Genomic DNA, 16,460 nt, shown 5'->3' on the forward strand with positions numbered 1-16,460 from the left:
TGTAGTAATAGGAAGTCATCAACCAAGTTCAAGAGAAAGGAAACCAAGATGTTTGGAGTAACTTTTACTGCATTCAATGCTAAGAAATGATCTCTACAGGCATGTCTGACGCTACCTTGCTGTGTGTCTTTGGATAAACTGCTTAACATCTCACCACCTTCTGTTTCTAAGGTTCTGCATCTAAAAGCTAGAATGATGAAAAAGGAGAATGTTGGCTGATCTACTTTTAGAACTAGCTGAGCAGGCACTTGAGTGATAGTATTGAAATGAACTGCTCCAGCTTGCCCCTAGAATGTGAGGCCCCTGAGAGCAAGACCACTTCTGCCTTCACTTCTGCAGGAGACAGCAGCAGGTGGCCACACTGGTTCCAAAGATACAGTCTCCGAGCATGCATAATTCTGAAATCTGAACTTTGGGTTCTATGTCATCATGAAACCTTTCTGGGTTTTCTTGTTCTGGTACAAGTTAAAAATGATTCTTGATGAAGGTGCAGGTAAGAAAGTTTGCAAGAACTTTATTCTATGTGCCGTTTCAACAAGCACTGGCCATTCTTGGTGATGTTCCCTGTGTAAAGCATCAAGGATATGAAGAGGAATAAGAATGTGGCTTACACGCTAGTGGGGGAAATGGCTATCAGTCACAGCTAAATACATTTCAGTATTGTACCTCCTACACTGTATGAGCAACGTTAAGTGAAACAGGGGAAAAAGGATAGCTTCGCTGGGCTGTTGGACATCAGGTGGAAGGGAGGTTGAAAAAGGGCTTTTAGTGACTGTCTTTGGTCAGTGTTTAAAAATGGGTAGATAGAACTTTGCTAAGAGGGTGAGTGGAGAGGACATTCAGACAGAGAGCAGCATAAGCCAAAGCGAGAGAGAAAGCTGAGGGGGCTGAAAATATGCCAGATTCTGAGAAAACTGCAAATATTCAGGGTTGCTTAGAGTGAACAAAAGCATACACTACAAAATGTTAGGAAACCAGGACATTTCAAGATTCAGTAGCCATCTTTCTGCCTTTTTTTATTTTTTTATTTTTTTGAGAGTCTCGCTCTGTTGCCCAGGCTGGAGTGCAGTGGCATGATCTCGGCTCACTGCAACCTCCGCCTCCCAGGTTCAAGCTATTCTCCTGCCTCAGCCTCCCGAGTAGCTGGGGCTACAGGCACGCACCACCATGCCCAGCTAATTTTTGTATTTTTAGTAGAGACGAGGTTTCGTCATGTTGGCCAGGATGGTCTCGAACTCCTGACCTTGTGATCTGCCCTCCTCGGCCTCCCAAAGTGCTGGGATTACAGGCCTGAGCCACCGCGCCCGGCCCCTTTCTGCCTTTTCTTAATGTAAAGCAGGGGAGTTGGCAACATCAGACCCCCTGCTTCCAGCAAGGCAACACTAGGTGGAGCTGAGTAGTAGCACCCCTTAGACAGTGGACTGTCCCAATTCTCCACGGCTATCACCCAAACAACAAGCATGTGTTCATGTCCTTGGACCGGTTCACTCATGGGTGTTACCTGGCAAGCCCACCAGCCTGCAAATTTGCCACCTGTAGTGCAGGGTGGGGATAGACGGAGGCAGATGGGGCAAAGAGTTACATTGGAAAGCTAAGTAAGAGTCGGATTTGAATTTTATTCTGTGATCTGTGTAGCCCCATCAAAGGTCTGTTCAAGTGTGATAATGACATGAACAAAAATCATTCCCAACCATTGAAAGGCAACCTCTCTTTAAGCTGGCCAATAGGGTATTTCCTTTACCTCTTCAAGACTAAGCAAGCACTTGTAGAACATACACTGTGTCAGTAATATACTGGGTGATGTGCAGGCTTTGGGGTTGTTTTGGAGTATTTGCAGGAGTAATAGGCTGGAAGGTACTATACATTTAAAAAAAAACAATAATTTTCCACATAATGAAATCCTTGTTATAATTTAATTATCATAAGAAAAGTTTTATCTTGACAAATATCTTTGAACAACAAATATTCTCTTTTCAAAAATGAAATAAAATATAAAAACATGTACTAAAATAATCTAAAATTCAATAGTGTGTCAAGGTCCTTTTTTACGCTACAAAGAACACTATCTTGTGCTCAGAACATTAGGATTGCTTTCTCGACTTATCTCTTGGCCAGATTTGACCTCAAATACACATGGGTTACAATGGTGATGTGTAGAGGGAAGTAGAGGTTAAGGCCATAGTTGGAAAACTTGCAGAAGTAAGAATAGGAATCAAGAGGACAGGATTCACTGTTGATGGCTGTTTGTGTATGATTTCTGAACTCTAAACCCTGTTCAGTCCTGAAAAATTCACCTGCAGTTGGCTTCTTCACCTTCAAAATGAAGATAATGTACGTAAAAATATATCCCCTAAATCTCTGCCTCAAGTTGCAGTTCTGATCCAGGACTCTCAGGATTATCAAGCGAAAGAACTCATTGATACGTGTGTTTCAGAGAAGAAAAAATCAAAGGAAGAAAAAGCAGTAACAGGAAAGGAAAAGATTGTTGGGGGTGAGCAGACATTAAAGGCAGTAACCCCAGTTTTTCCTCAGGAAATTGCCTCACAAAGGGAAAACTAAGAAGATGAAAAAATCAAATGAGAGTTGGGAAAGCTGAAAACCAGAGTATACCCAAGCTTCCCTAATTAAGGTTTCCCTATCTGCCTAGCAAATCTGCAGTTCCCAAATAATGTGTAGCTACCAGGTACCCCAACAAGGAGTTTGAATGATAAGACATTTTAGCAACTATGGAATGTTATTGTCAGGCACATACCCAGTAAAATAAACTCGTTAGAATTATTAAATGGATAGACATCCCAATTAGAGGTCCCAATACTGAAATACCTGAGTTTTAAACAGTTGATAGAATCAGGTAATGCCAAGTAACTTTTGGAGAAGTCTCCACTGCCTGTTAGATGTTGACTTCTAAAAAATGTGTAAGAAATAAGGCTTTGGTTTTGTCTAAGAATGAAATACAGTGTGCTGAAAATTGCTTCAGCCAATTTCAAGAACTCCCATAAATTTTTCTATGGTGTCTCTCTTATTGGACTCTCAACAGTAATAACACTTCATATTCAAGATATATTCCCCCTTTGTTGAATGTATCAATTTAGTAGTTTCCCTTTCCCAATTATAGATGAAGCGTGACTGAAATAATGAAGGCAGTTTTCAGAAAATCAATAAGGGAGAAGTATTCATTATTCCAGTAATGCTGCTTTGTAAATAATAATGTGATTTTTAAATCTACAAAAAAGTCATGAAAAGATAGCAACTTGTATTTTGTGAGCAATAATTTCCCATCGCATAAGAGAGAAGGGAAGACATTTTATCAGTATCTTCTAATGCCTTATTTGAAATTTTGCGTGAATTTTCAGATACAGGCATTTATTTGGATGTGTTTCTCAAAAATATAAACTTTAATAGGCCAAAGATTATGTCCACCTTGTCTACCACTGTGCCTTGCATATACTTTATACTAATAGTTTTGAATAAATAAGTTAAAACGCTAAGTGTAGACCTTTTTACAATTCTTTTATTCATTTTTTGATACAAACCATGCATTTATGTTTTGTTATAAAAGTATTAAAACCATGATAAAATGATGGAATTTTTTATCCCTTCTGCTCCATCCATTGTTCAAGTCCTAACTGACTTTTGCTTACAATCAATCCCAAAGGAGAAATATTACAATCCACTGATTTATTAATGTACAAAATACAAAACCACATCATCAGAATTCACAGATTCTAAATTTGTGATTTACAATAAAGAAATTAATTGCCTGGACTTTAAGTGTGTTTCATGAGCCGTTTGAGTGTGGCTTCTTTAGTTGGCTGTCCCTCAAATTTTCATTCCTATGTTAAGCCAAAAACAATCTTGAAAAGACTCCTGATTTCTCATTTTCTGCACTTTCTGTGTAATTTGTTACTAAGGCTATTAATTTTTCCACTTGGATTTGTCCCTTCTTCATTTTATTGTGAAGAAGAAAGTGTCCCCCATCACAGTCATCAGTCGACGTCTATCGCCAACACTTCCGTACTCTGAATAGGATGTTCTGTGGACCACAGTGCCATGCTGATTTCACTCCATTTTATACTATCATTTTCAATATGCTCCAGTCCCTTATTCATTCCACAGCCTTCAATTTTTCCAAAATTTTGCTCAAGTTCTATTTTGTTTTTAATGGAGCCATCCCCAAATGCCAAATCACTCATGTATTCATTTATTCAGCACATTTTTTAAGAGTTTCAACTTGGTGAATACTACTGTCTTGGCAGATATTTCCGTAACTAAATCCAACATGATGTCATTTATTTGTTTTTCATTCACGTGTTTAAGCCTTCTTCTTCTTGCTCCCAAAAGAATTTAAGGTAGCTTACTTAAACATGAGACAAAAACAAACAAAAACAAGTAAATAAGGAAAACGCAGTTTATCCAGAAAATGCATTGTGTAAGTCTATATACATTTGATAAAGTTAGGGCACAGATTTGATTCTAAGATTTTCAGTATCCAAACAGAAAGCCAAGAAGAAAGATACATTTACCTACAGCATTCACAATGTGTATAAGGTTAAACCTGGACAATAATCAAAATCTGTTTCTCCGGAGAGTACAATTAATTTCAAATTGAGATCAGAAAGATATTTCTTCAGTAGGTCCTTCCCAAGAGAGCAAATGTGCTATAACACCAATACCCTCAACAACATCCTTACAATAATGGAGCAGCTGCTTTCAATAGGGCTGTTTCCAGGAAAGCACCTCAGTGTTTGAGAACTGTCTAACACAAAACGGAGATTGAATATGGTTAACTATGTAAGTTTTCAAAACTTATTATATATACAGCTGAACAGTGATAATGATAGCAATGACAATTACAGCTGTTGGAGTATTTATTATACATGGTACACTGCACAGCACTTTACATACCTTGTTATATAATCCTTACAATAACTGCTTGAAGTAGACATAATCCCATTACACAAGTAAAACTTAAAGTGTTTAAGGAGCTCCATAATGAATATCAGTAATATCAGTCAAGAAACCAAACCCTGCCGCCACTTTAGAACCCCCTCAAGCCTGATCAATCAGTCTTCTCTTCCTCAAAGTAACCACTCTCCTGACTTCTAGCATAATGGATTAGTCTGTCTGTGTTAAATTTAATATAAATGAGGCTGGGCACAGTGGCTCACACCTGTAATCCAGCACTTTGGAAAGCCCAGGTGGTCAGATCACTTGAGGCCAGGAGTTCAAGACCAGCCTGGCCAACATGGTGAAACCCTCATATCTACTGAAAATACAAAACTTAGTTGAGTGTGGTGGCAGGTACCTGTAGTCCCAGCTACTGGGGAGGCTGAAGTGGAAGAATAGCTTGAACCTGAAAGGCGGAGGTTGCAGTGAGCCAAGATTGTGCCACTGCACTCCAGCCTGGGCAACAGATTGAGACTCCATTTCAAAAAAAAAAAACATTTAATATAAATGAAATCATATGGGATATTATTTGGTGTCTGGTATCTTTCACTCAATATTATCTGTGGAATTCATTCATGTTGCTGTGTACAGTTTTAGTTTGTTCATTTTCAATGTTGTGTGGTTTTCCATTCTATGAATATACCACATTTATCATTGTATATGGTCAATGAACATTTTTGTTGTTTCCAGTTTTATTTTACTATAGGCATATTGCTGTAAGGCTTTTTCATATCTAGTTCTCAGGGCACACGAGTAAACATTGTTGCAGTATATACACCACTGCACTTCAGAGTGGAATTGTTGGATCATAAATCTGAATGTCTTCAGCTCTAGTAGATAAAGCTAAACTTTCTCTGTGTGGTTGTCCTCTGTTCCTTTCTCCTCATAATTTCATACTTCACCTACATCAGAAAAATAGCTCAAATCAATCAAAGCCATTTGCTAATGAAAAGCTTATAAAATAAACTCTACAAAAGCTTTCCATTTCTAAATAAAATTGCAAGTAATGACTAAATTTTCTTTGAAATATTTAGTATCCAAAACAAGTATGAGTGAAGTCTTATTCTACTTTAATTATAGGGTGTGGTAAATGAGCTACCGCTGTAGGCAGGAAGCCCTTTCAGGGGCTCCTTGACACCACCTATCAGACCAAAGCACTAAGATTTCTTTGAACTTGAATTTTAAGTGCCTTGAAATACTGTAATCTTAATTAGCTATGACACATAAATTACTTCATTTTACACCCATGACCATTAGTATTCAGAATTCCCAGTCAAAGTTTCTAAGTTCTCAGATTAATGTTTATGCCAAGGAAAGCTATTATTACCCTGCGAAGGAAGTATCTCTTGCCTTCAGTAAAAAGGTATAGAACAGAAAATGATGCTTTCCACTTGGTAGATCTTAGTGAATTTACCAGGAAAATTGCTTAACTGTTATCTTAACACTATTCTCTGGCATGTTCAGAAATAATTAACCAGTTTTAACAAAGAAATATTAAAGCTTCTCAACTGAGATCCATGTAGCTCATCTAGGACATTTGCAAAATTTCCATGAAAATATTTTAATTCTGTGTTTTCATTGACTTAGTTGATTATAGAGAAAGTTAATGAAGCACTTTCTGGATCACTCAGAGGACTACATTTCACTGGGCATTTGCAGCACTCATTGTCTGTGTTCCTGTTTGCCTTCATTTGTACAATAGCATCAGAACCCACTGTATTAAAACTAAACTTCAGGCTGATGAGAAAAGAAGAAAAGTTGTATGCTAAAGGAGTATTCAGACATGCAGTTTAAAAATAATTCAGATTTTAAATAATGAAAGGATTGAGGTATCATGTAGCACATGGTAATTAAAGCATGCCAAACTCAAAACATGTCAAAAGAATTGGTGCTATAGTACCCAGTACCATTTTGAACAAACAACCTTAAATTAATATCATCTATTTGAATTGCATTGTTTTTTGGGGTTTGAATTTAAGCTATAAACCCATTTTTATTTATAGATGTTTAACAGCTATAGAAATACAGAGTTTATATCTACTTTTATTTTTGTACCTATTTGAGAAGTATAAAAATAATATAAATAAAAACTTGGAGTCTGTCAGAATTGTTTTTCTTTAAAATGCATCTTTATATATTTTATATATAAAGTTTGAAAACACTGCTCTAACAGGTTAGTGATGAGACTAACCTATATTTATTGTGAACTCTACCTGCATTATCTTTTCAAATTCTTCCCAGCACCCAATATCATAAGTACTATCTCTGGCCCATGTTACTGATAGGAAACCGACGTTTAGACAAGTTGGACCCACAATTCAGAAGGGGCTGCCCTGAGATTCACACACTTAATTATTACACACGAGGTATGAGGAATTAGAATGCATCACCAAGAGAAGAAAGTTTTTCCTCAAAGCATAGGAAGACAAAGGGAGGCACTCTCAGAGTAGTGACCATTCAGAGAGATAAGTGAACCTCACAAAGTCTCAGGTGATTTCCTGGGCAGCATTACATCTGTGCATCATTTAGACCTGGGCCTCATCTATGTAGGTTTAGGTTCCACTTTGGCCACTTACCTGCAACTGGTATCATTTATCCTCATGGGTTTCACCTTGGAGAACTGTTCCTTTAACTGTCAAAATCAGCTGCATTGAAAACTTTCTTTCTTTTTAAAGACAGAGTCTTACTCTGTCATGCAGGCTGGAGTGTAGTGGCACCATCATAGCTCATTTCAGCCTCAAAATCCTGAACTCAATAGATCCTCCCACCTCAGCCTCCCAAGTGGCTGGGACTACAGGTGCACACCACCACACCCCGTTATTTTATTTTATTTTTTTTTAAGAAATGGGGCTTTGCTAAGTTGCTCAAGCTGGTTTCAAACTCCTGGGCTTAAAACAAATCCTCCAACCTTGGCCTCCCAAAGTGCTGGGATTATTAGCAGAACTATTTTTGATGAGGCCTCTCACTACCACTGTTTCTTCAGACACTAGTTATACACTTGGTGACCACAGAAGGCCAGGAAGACCTATCCCATCAAACCATGAAAAGCCCAAACTACAGCAAGGACTTCCAATTTTGCTTAACTTAGGGAAGGGGGAAGCCATGTAGGCAATGGACAGAGCAGAAAAAAAGACAGAAACAAAACAAGGGATATTTATGTGGACACTTTTCTCTCTCTGTGAAGAAAGAGATAGCATTTAATTGGAAACAATAATTGCCTGGTATGGTTATGTCTCAATTCTCCCCAGCTGCAGCAGCCTCAGGATTCACTGGGCAACGGAGGCCAGGAGAGCTTTAGCTAAGAGAGTGGAGTAAATGCCACTGATTGGATTTGAAAGAATAATGAGCGATATTTCCGTTGCTCTTCTTGCAAACAATAAAATGTTATAAGATGCCTTAAGATGATGATTCAATAAGATTTATAGAATAAGTTCTTGATAGTAAGTATAAATAAACATTGGAAGAAAAGCTAAGAAAGATCGAAAACAACAACTCCAAAAACAAACAAACCTTGTCAAGTTTACTAACTTCATTCAGGACTAAAAATATTCTTTTTTCCCCACTATAATTCTGAATGCTTTCCTTATAAAATGAGCTGTCCATGCTCTAATAATCTTTGCATGATTATTTTTCTCTGAAGTGTATCTGTAGTTTTTCTCTTTAAACATTTATTAAGAACTATTTTTTCTGACAGTTTTTTAAATGAATGTGCTTAGACCATTTGTATTTAATCTATCTTTAAAATTGTATTTTATTTTTAGTTGGCAAACCCTCAGTTTATATATTTGTGAGATATAATGTGATGTTATGATATATGCACACATTGTAAAATGATGAAATATCTTAAAACACATGAGAATAAAGAAATTTCTGTATATACCTATATATAAAAAAAGAAAAAAAAATCTATGTATATACAACCTACCTTAAGAGAAAAGATTTCTCATAATATTTGAATCTCTTTCTGTACCCTTCCTTGATAGCATTCAACTTTGTCTCTCCCAAGAAAATATTATCATGCAATTTTATCATTCCTTTGCTTTTCTTCATAGTTTTATAATGTGTATATATGTATCTCAAAATAATATATTATGATTACTGACATATTTTGATTTATTTCTACTGGAGTTTTTAAATCTATCCTACTTTTAAATTCTTCTCTGATGTAGATTGAGTTTTTACATTTTTTATTTCATATTTTTGCTGTATTAGTATACAAGTTTCATATTCTAGTACAATTTTTTCAGTGGTTATTCTTAAAATTCCAACATGAGCACTGACTTTAATATAAAATTAGTCAAAATCTTTTTCCTCACACCAAATAATACAAAGATTTTAGGATGGGTTAACTGTGACCATCTACATCCCAGCATACATGTTATTACATACATCTTTTGGTTCTCACATATTTTCTTAATCCTCCCATATTGAACATTATTCTTATTGTGTATGTAGTCAATGTTTGTTTAGATTTGCACATATCTTTGCCATTTTCTTTGCCAATAAAAAAGTATTTAGAAGAGCTTCATACTGCATCTTTTCCAAGTGCTGGTATCTCCAACACCATATGGACTTTAAAATTGTATGGTCTAGGGGCAAGGCTGATTATACTGCAGCCTAGAGCTACTACAGCACCTTACGTTTTGTGCTCCCCTCAAAAATGGGAGCCTCCAAGTCACCCAGTATATGGGCCAGAGTATATATTGACCCTTTATGTCATTAAATTATACCATATGTTAGATAATAGCATATATTAAATAAAATCATCAACTATCATCTAATAATATTGTTATTACCTTCCATTTCCATTCTTTTGTATTTGTTTTTCATATATAACTGACAAAAGAATAACAGTAATGATATATTGAAATGGTCCTCTTCATCACTGTCCTCACCTTAAACTCTTACTTGGACTTTTTACACTGTTTCTTTTCATTCAATTTCTTTTTGCATTTATGCAAAAAATGCATGTATACTTAATTTTTCAATAAATGTATTATACCCTAATATACATTATTTTTTGCATAGCTGCTAGTAATTAATTGCAGTTTAAAATTACACAATGTCAGAGATTTGTGTTCATGCCTTTGTGTTCATTTCTACATTTCTACACATGGTCTGCAGACAGATTGTCAATATCGACAACCCTGTGTTGACTGATTCTTTGTGTAATTGGTCCACGAGATTTAAACATCAGCAAATCACAGCACGTCTCCCAATTCCTTCACATGTTTTAAGTTGACTTCTCTTAAATTCAATTCAGTTAAGCCCATATAAGAGTAAGAGACAGATGAAATGTTTATCACATACCTATGAATAACTTTATTTTAGGGATATAGACAACTTAGTTATCTATATAATTAGCCACCTGAAACAAGATAGTTGTATAATATACATTAAGTCATCTATGGCATGTAAGTATTAATACTTACCAACAGTGTTGCTGGAAGTCAGGGATCCCGAACGGAGGGACCGGCTGAAGCCATGACAGAAAAATGTGGATTGTGAAGATTTCATGGACATTTATTAGTTCCCCAAATTAATACTTTTATAATTTCTCATGCCTGTCTTTACTGCAGTCTCTGAACATAAATTGTGAAGATTTCATGGACACTTATCACTTCCCCAGTCAATACCCTTGTGATTTCCTGTGCCTGTCTTTACTTTAATCTCTTAATCCTGTCATCTCATAAACTGAGGAGGATGTATGTCACCTCAGGACCCCGTGATGATTGTGTTAACTGCACAAATTGTAGAGCAAATGTGTTTGAACAACATGAAATCTGGGCACCTTGAAAAAAGAACAGGATAATAGCAATGTTCAGGGAACAAGAGAGATAAACTCTGACTGCCGGTGAGCCAGGTGGAACTGAGCCATGTTTCTCTTCTTTCAAAAGCAAATGGGAGAAATATTGCTGAATGCTTTTTCTCAGCAAGGAACATCCCTGAGAAAGAGAATGCGCCCCTGAGGGTAGGCCTCTAAAATGGCCCCCTTGGGTGTGGTCATCTTCTATGGTCAAAACTGTAGGGATGAAATAAGCCCCAGTCTCCCATAGCACTCCCAGACTTATTAGGAAGAGGAAATTCCCACCTAATAAATTTTGGTCAGACCAGTTGCTCTCAAACCCTGTCTTCTGATAAGATGTTATCAATGACAATGGTGCCCGAAACTTCATTAGCAATTTTCATTTTGCCCCGGTACTGTGGTCCTGTGATCTCACCCTGCCTCCATTTGCCTTGTGATAGTCTATTACCTTGTGAAGTATGTGATCTCTGTGACCCACACCCTATTCGTACACTCCCTCCCCTTTTGAAAATCCCTAATAAAAACTTGCTGGTTTTACAGCTTGTGGGGCATCACGGAACCTACCAACATGTGATGTCTCCCCCGGACACCCAGCTTTAAAATTTCTCCCTTTTGTACTCTGTCCCTTTATTTCTCAACCCGGCTGACGCTTAGGGAAAATAGAAAAGAACCTACATGACTATCGGGGGCAGGTTCCCCAATACAACAGTACTCAGAAAAGTGTTTTCTAAATTTTTATTCCATATAATAAATAAAATGGGATGATAAAGTATATGTGCTTTTATGGTAATAAATATAAATTAAATCTATATTGTATGTTACTTTCTGCTTGAAATCAAAACACAGGCTATAAAGTTTCTACTTAAATTGCCAGAAGATTAAAAATATTATCCACTTTGGATCTACTTAAACTTGTCATGTTTAGTATACACAACAGAACAGAATAGCTTAGAAATATAAACTCTTCTGTACTCAATTTATCTCATCCATACAGCTACTTTGGATGAGGTCTGTACCATGCAATTTCTATTTGAAAGAGACACCCAGACTTAACAGCAGATATTCTGAGCACCTTGGACCCTTCAAAAGTGGATAAAACACAGTCAATAAAAATTTTATGTAAATACTTGTCTGTCAGTTGATCTTCATAATAACACGCAGGATACTTATTATAAATTAGGGATCATTCACATTTATTTTGTTTAGGTCTTATTTGATATTACCATTTTCCAATCAGTGAAGTAATATTGAAACATATACCTTATGTCCAAAAGAACATCATTTTTTGGGATATGGAAATACATTGTCCATTTAGAGTTCTTTTACAGCAAGCAAGTGGTCAAGGAAAATAACCTGATAAGATTAATGAAGGCAATATTAAACTATGCATGAAAATCAGAATTATAAACATGTACTACTTAACAGAAGATCTTAACTGATAAGATTTCACTACAGTGTAACCTTTCTTTTTCCTAACCCTGGCCACTAAGTATGCCCAGAATAGTAATTGCTTAGCTATTAAAAGCAATTTTGCTGAAATCAGACCCAAGAGCATGCTGTTGACTTCTGTATATCTTGAACAAGTTGAAATATTTGTCTGTAGATCAATTTGTCTTTTAGCCTCTCACAGTTCTCCCCATTCTTGTCACACAGGACTTAACATCTGTTCTTATTGCCTTCTACAACCAGTTCTACAATAAAACCAACCCCTCTCATTGGAGGATGGCTGTCTAAGAAACTACCAGTCATTTATGGAAGCTCTTTTTAGTGCTCATAACATATCAGTACATATCAATATAGTACAAGGCATCAGGAGATCAAAACGTAAATAACACAACTCTTGCTTTTAAGGAGCACCAGTAGAGCAGAAAAAAATTCCCCATCACAATATTGGTTCAGGAAGAGGCTTGGGTTCAAGATTTGATGAGGAGCCTGCAGGAAGAGAACTATGCCAATGGGTAAGGGAGGAAATATGTAAGATCTGGTTTGAGAGATGAGTAAGAATTGTGGTTACAGACAAGGGGAAGAAGGATGAGGAACTCCCAGCGAGTGGCTACTGCATGTGGAACTACAGAGAGGTGTCAAACAGCTTGAATATGCAGGTTTGGCATGGGTGGAATACAGGGGCGAGGGAGGGAATGGGTGAAATATGCATGTAGAGGTAGAGAGGAAATTGTGTATAGCAGTAGAGTGTGGCAATATATTGTATTTCATCAATTCTAAGATGCACGCATTTTCACATCCCTGAGATTGGGATGTACCTTTCCCATGATGGGATCTTGCAGTCACTGTCGCATGGGATGTTGTTATTACCAGCATATGTAAAAACTTCATCACAGCTATTCCAGGCTTCAGGTGAGCTATGTGCAACATGTTGGGCTAGTGCTATTAAAACACCTTTAAAAGTTTACACATAATTCAGTATTGAAACAAAGAAAGGATTCTTGTTTATGGAGAAAGGTAAGGAAACAGAGCATCAGGGCTTGTATTTTATGCTACAGAAACAATAAATCTAAAAATATTCTTTCAATATAAATTTAAAATGATAAATGATAAAAAGCATTATGCCATAGTAGTACATAAAATAATGATGCATCTCATAATCAGTCATAGGCATGGTGAAATGCCTCTTTTTACTCATTTTTTGTTTTGTTTGTTTGTTAAGAATAAAATCCTGTGAAATACTTTTCACTCCTTAAAACACAGGCAGTCAGGCCTTGTGTTGTTTATTCCGGGACTCTGTGCCCTACAGGAAAATATTAGTAGATGTGGCATTCAGATAAGATGGGCAACCCTGAGGACATGAACACACACACAAACGCACAGATGTCTTGACTTCATGACTTCAGGGCAAGTGGGACCTATGAACTTCCTAGACACAAAACAGACAGAGAATGAAGGGTCCTGTGAAAGGTGGTATCCTGCTTCCAGGCCATCTGCAGTGTTGTAGACAGGTCAGACTTCCTATAGGTGAAGAAGCACAAGTCCATATGGAGTCTGGGTCTGAGCTCCAAGGCCTCACTGAATGACCTAGAGGCCAAGCTTGATGTAGAGTGAATGACTTACCAGTTCTCGAATAGACTATATAGACCTAGACAACAGTGTTTTCACCATGACCAGGAGGATTGATGTTCACAGGCCTCTTCCCCCTTGTGCTTTAAATGATTTAAGTTAAGTCCTGGAATCCTATCATAATGGAAGATGGGAGGCATGAACTGTGAAGCATGAAAAATACGGACATTGAATTTCTTAACAACCTTGGTCAGTTGGTAGAGCAGGGGGCGCTCAGAGATTGATGTGATTTGATTTTTAAAAGAAATAAATGTGGCATCTCATCTGCCACAAGAATTTAACAGAAATGTATTTCTGTCACATCAGGCCAAAAAATGTTGAAAGCAGAGGAGAACCACTGATTGGAGTTTAAAGAAGGAGAGTAGATTTATTATATCTTTATATCTTCGATATTGTTCTGGCAGCAATCAAAATAATAGAAATGGGGGAAAGTAGGAATGGAGACATCACCATTCAAGTAGGATATATATTTTGCAACAGACGTTGGAGAATTAAGCATCAGAAAGAGCTTGGTGTAAGGAGGGGGTGTTTTAAGTTAGGAAGTCCTCACAAAATCTCAGAATCACAGTACGGAATGAGCTGATTGTTGTGATGACATATAATCTACACTTAATGCAAGATATTAATTTGTCTAATAAAGCTTGATATTAGTTACTGGCCGAAACATACTGCTTTTCTTGTCTTGTGACCCAGTCAGAATTCCAAGTAGTTCGAGACCAGTCTGGCCAACATGGCGAGACATATGAAAAATACAACAGACAAACCAACCAACCAACTCAGTGACAACAAAACAGGTCTACCCTGGAGTCATACTCTAATTTTTTCTATTTTCCTCCCTTTCTGATCCTTTATCCCACTTTCTTTTTCTTCCTCTTCCTTCTCCTTTTCTTCAAATAGAGGATTGAGTTATTATCACTGATCCATATAAAGTCCCTCTCTCATTTATTTTAATTCCCACTCCCCATTTCTATTCCCCGTCTTCCCATGTGCAACCTTCCTAATATGTTTGATACACATCTTTCTGTTTGTATGTATTTTTAGAAAATGTTTATTGTTTTTGTGTGCAAAAAAAATTAATAAAAAAAATAAGTGAATTGGTACCATAATCACACAGAGATTCAAAGTGACTTAAAAACACAGTAATTTGCCAATGATTCCTAATATAATATATCCTAAAAACGAAAAAATCTACAAGATAATACCTTACACCAAGCTTGTCCAATCCACAGCCCACGGGTTGCGTGTAATGCAGAACACCCTCGAATGGAGTCCAACAGAAATTCATAAACTTTCTTAAAACATTATGAGATTTTTTTTGTAATTTTTAGAATTTCATCAGTTATCATTAGTGTTAGTGTATTTTATGTGTGGCTCAAGACAATTCTTCTTCCAATATGGCCCAGAGAAGCCAAAAAATTGTCTTATACTATTTTTGCCAACCATTTAGTTGGTGGTAATTTTGTTTATTATTATTCTGAGAATTTTGTAGGTATATTGTGAGATAAAGTAAATGAGGAATATGTGATATTCTATTTTTCTGTGTCAGGTTCTCAGCATGAGGAAAAGGAGATTCAGTTAAAGATCAAAGAGGTTAAATTAAAAAATGCTATTGTCTTCAATTTCAATTGGAAGTATCAATCTAAACTTATGATAAATTCTATTTAAAACAATTTTTTTCTAACTGTGTTTACTGAAAACACCTAGGAATAATGGCAAACCCAGTAGTAATGAATACTCTTAGTGCCCAGATTAAAACTTCCAATAAAATTTTCCATTAACAAGGCCCAGAATTTCCTGGAGATTTCAGTGATTTCCAGGTCTCAGCAAGAATTGTACATAATGAGTCTGGATAAATTTATCATACTACATAGCAATGAAGCTATAAAAGATGACTGAAGTTATGTCCAAGAACAGAGGGATAAACTCAAAGAGTCACCCACTGGGCAAAAATTGGTAAAGTAGAAATAAGGAGAATAATTACAAGAGGGTTGAAGTACTTCAAGTACATTTAAATATAGGAGTTTCTAAAGATAAACTTACGGCCATTGCTAAATGATGTTCAGATATCAACTCTTTATTTTGGACACTGATTTTTTTCTATGCAAACCATATCTTTGGATAACCCAATTGCAGATGAGAGAAAGTTTCTCTTTACATAGCTATTTCAGCTAATAATTGAAGAGGTAGTGATAGTCTAGTATATTACAATTTTTATCCATTGTGAGTTAGTGGGTCTAACCATAATCATCAGAGGCTGTTAATATCACCAAAGAGAGAGAACCAGAAATGTGTCTGTTGATAGGAGAACACAGCACTACCTAGGAAGTACTTTTGCCAAAAATCAAACTTGAATCTGATCAAGCCTCTATATGCAATGCAACGTACCAGGGAATTGGATGAAGAACATGCTAAGTGATACCACAGTTCTGCATTAAGCAAAATTCAGATGATGGGAAACTACAGGACAAACAATTCAGTTTCTTCAAAAAATAAATTCCAAAAAACATGTAATGGGGGAGAATATAAATTATAAGACACTTAAGATATTTTAGTAATTACAAAGTATAGATTTTATTTAGATCCTTATTCAAGAAAATATAAAGAAATTAAGAGATAATTGAAAATTTGAATATTT

General features: G+C 36.3%; 1 long non-coding RNA gene across 1 annotated transcript; it reads right to left on the reverse strand.

Annotated features, from left to right (window-relative positions):
* Positions 1-5,637: 5,637 nt before the first annotated feature.
* Positions 5,638-12,094, reverse strand: LOC129457791 (uncharacterized). The gene is made up of 3 exons (XR_008649373.1): positions 12,014-12,094; positions 10,380-10,423; positions 5,638-5,849 (listed from the first exon to the last, which is right to left on the reverse strand). It is a non-coding gene; the product is annotated as an uncharacterized lncRNA (long non-coding RNA).
* Positions 12,095-16,460: the final 4,366 nt, after the last annotated feature.

The sequence above is a fragment of the Symphalangus syndactylus genome, chromosome 11 (assembly GCF_028878055.3).
Source record: "Symphalangus syndactylus isolate Jambi chromosome 11, NHGRI_mSymSyn1-v2.1_pri, whole genome shotgun sequence".
NCBI classification, from domain to species: domain Eukaryota; kingdom Metazoa; phylum Chordata; class Mammalia; order Primates; family Hylobatidae; genus Symphalangus; species Symphalangus syndactylus.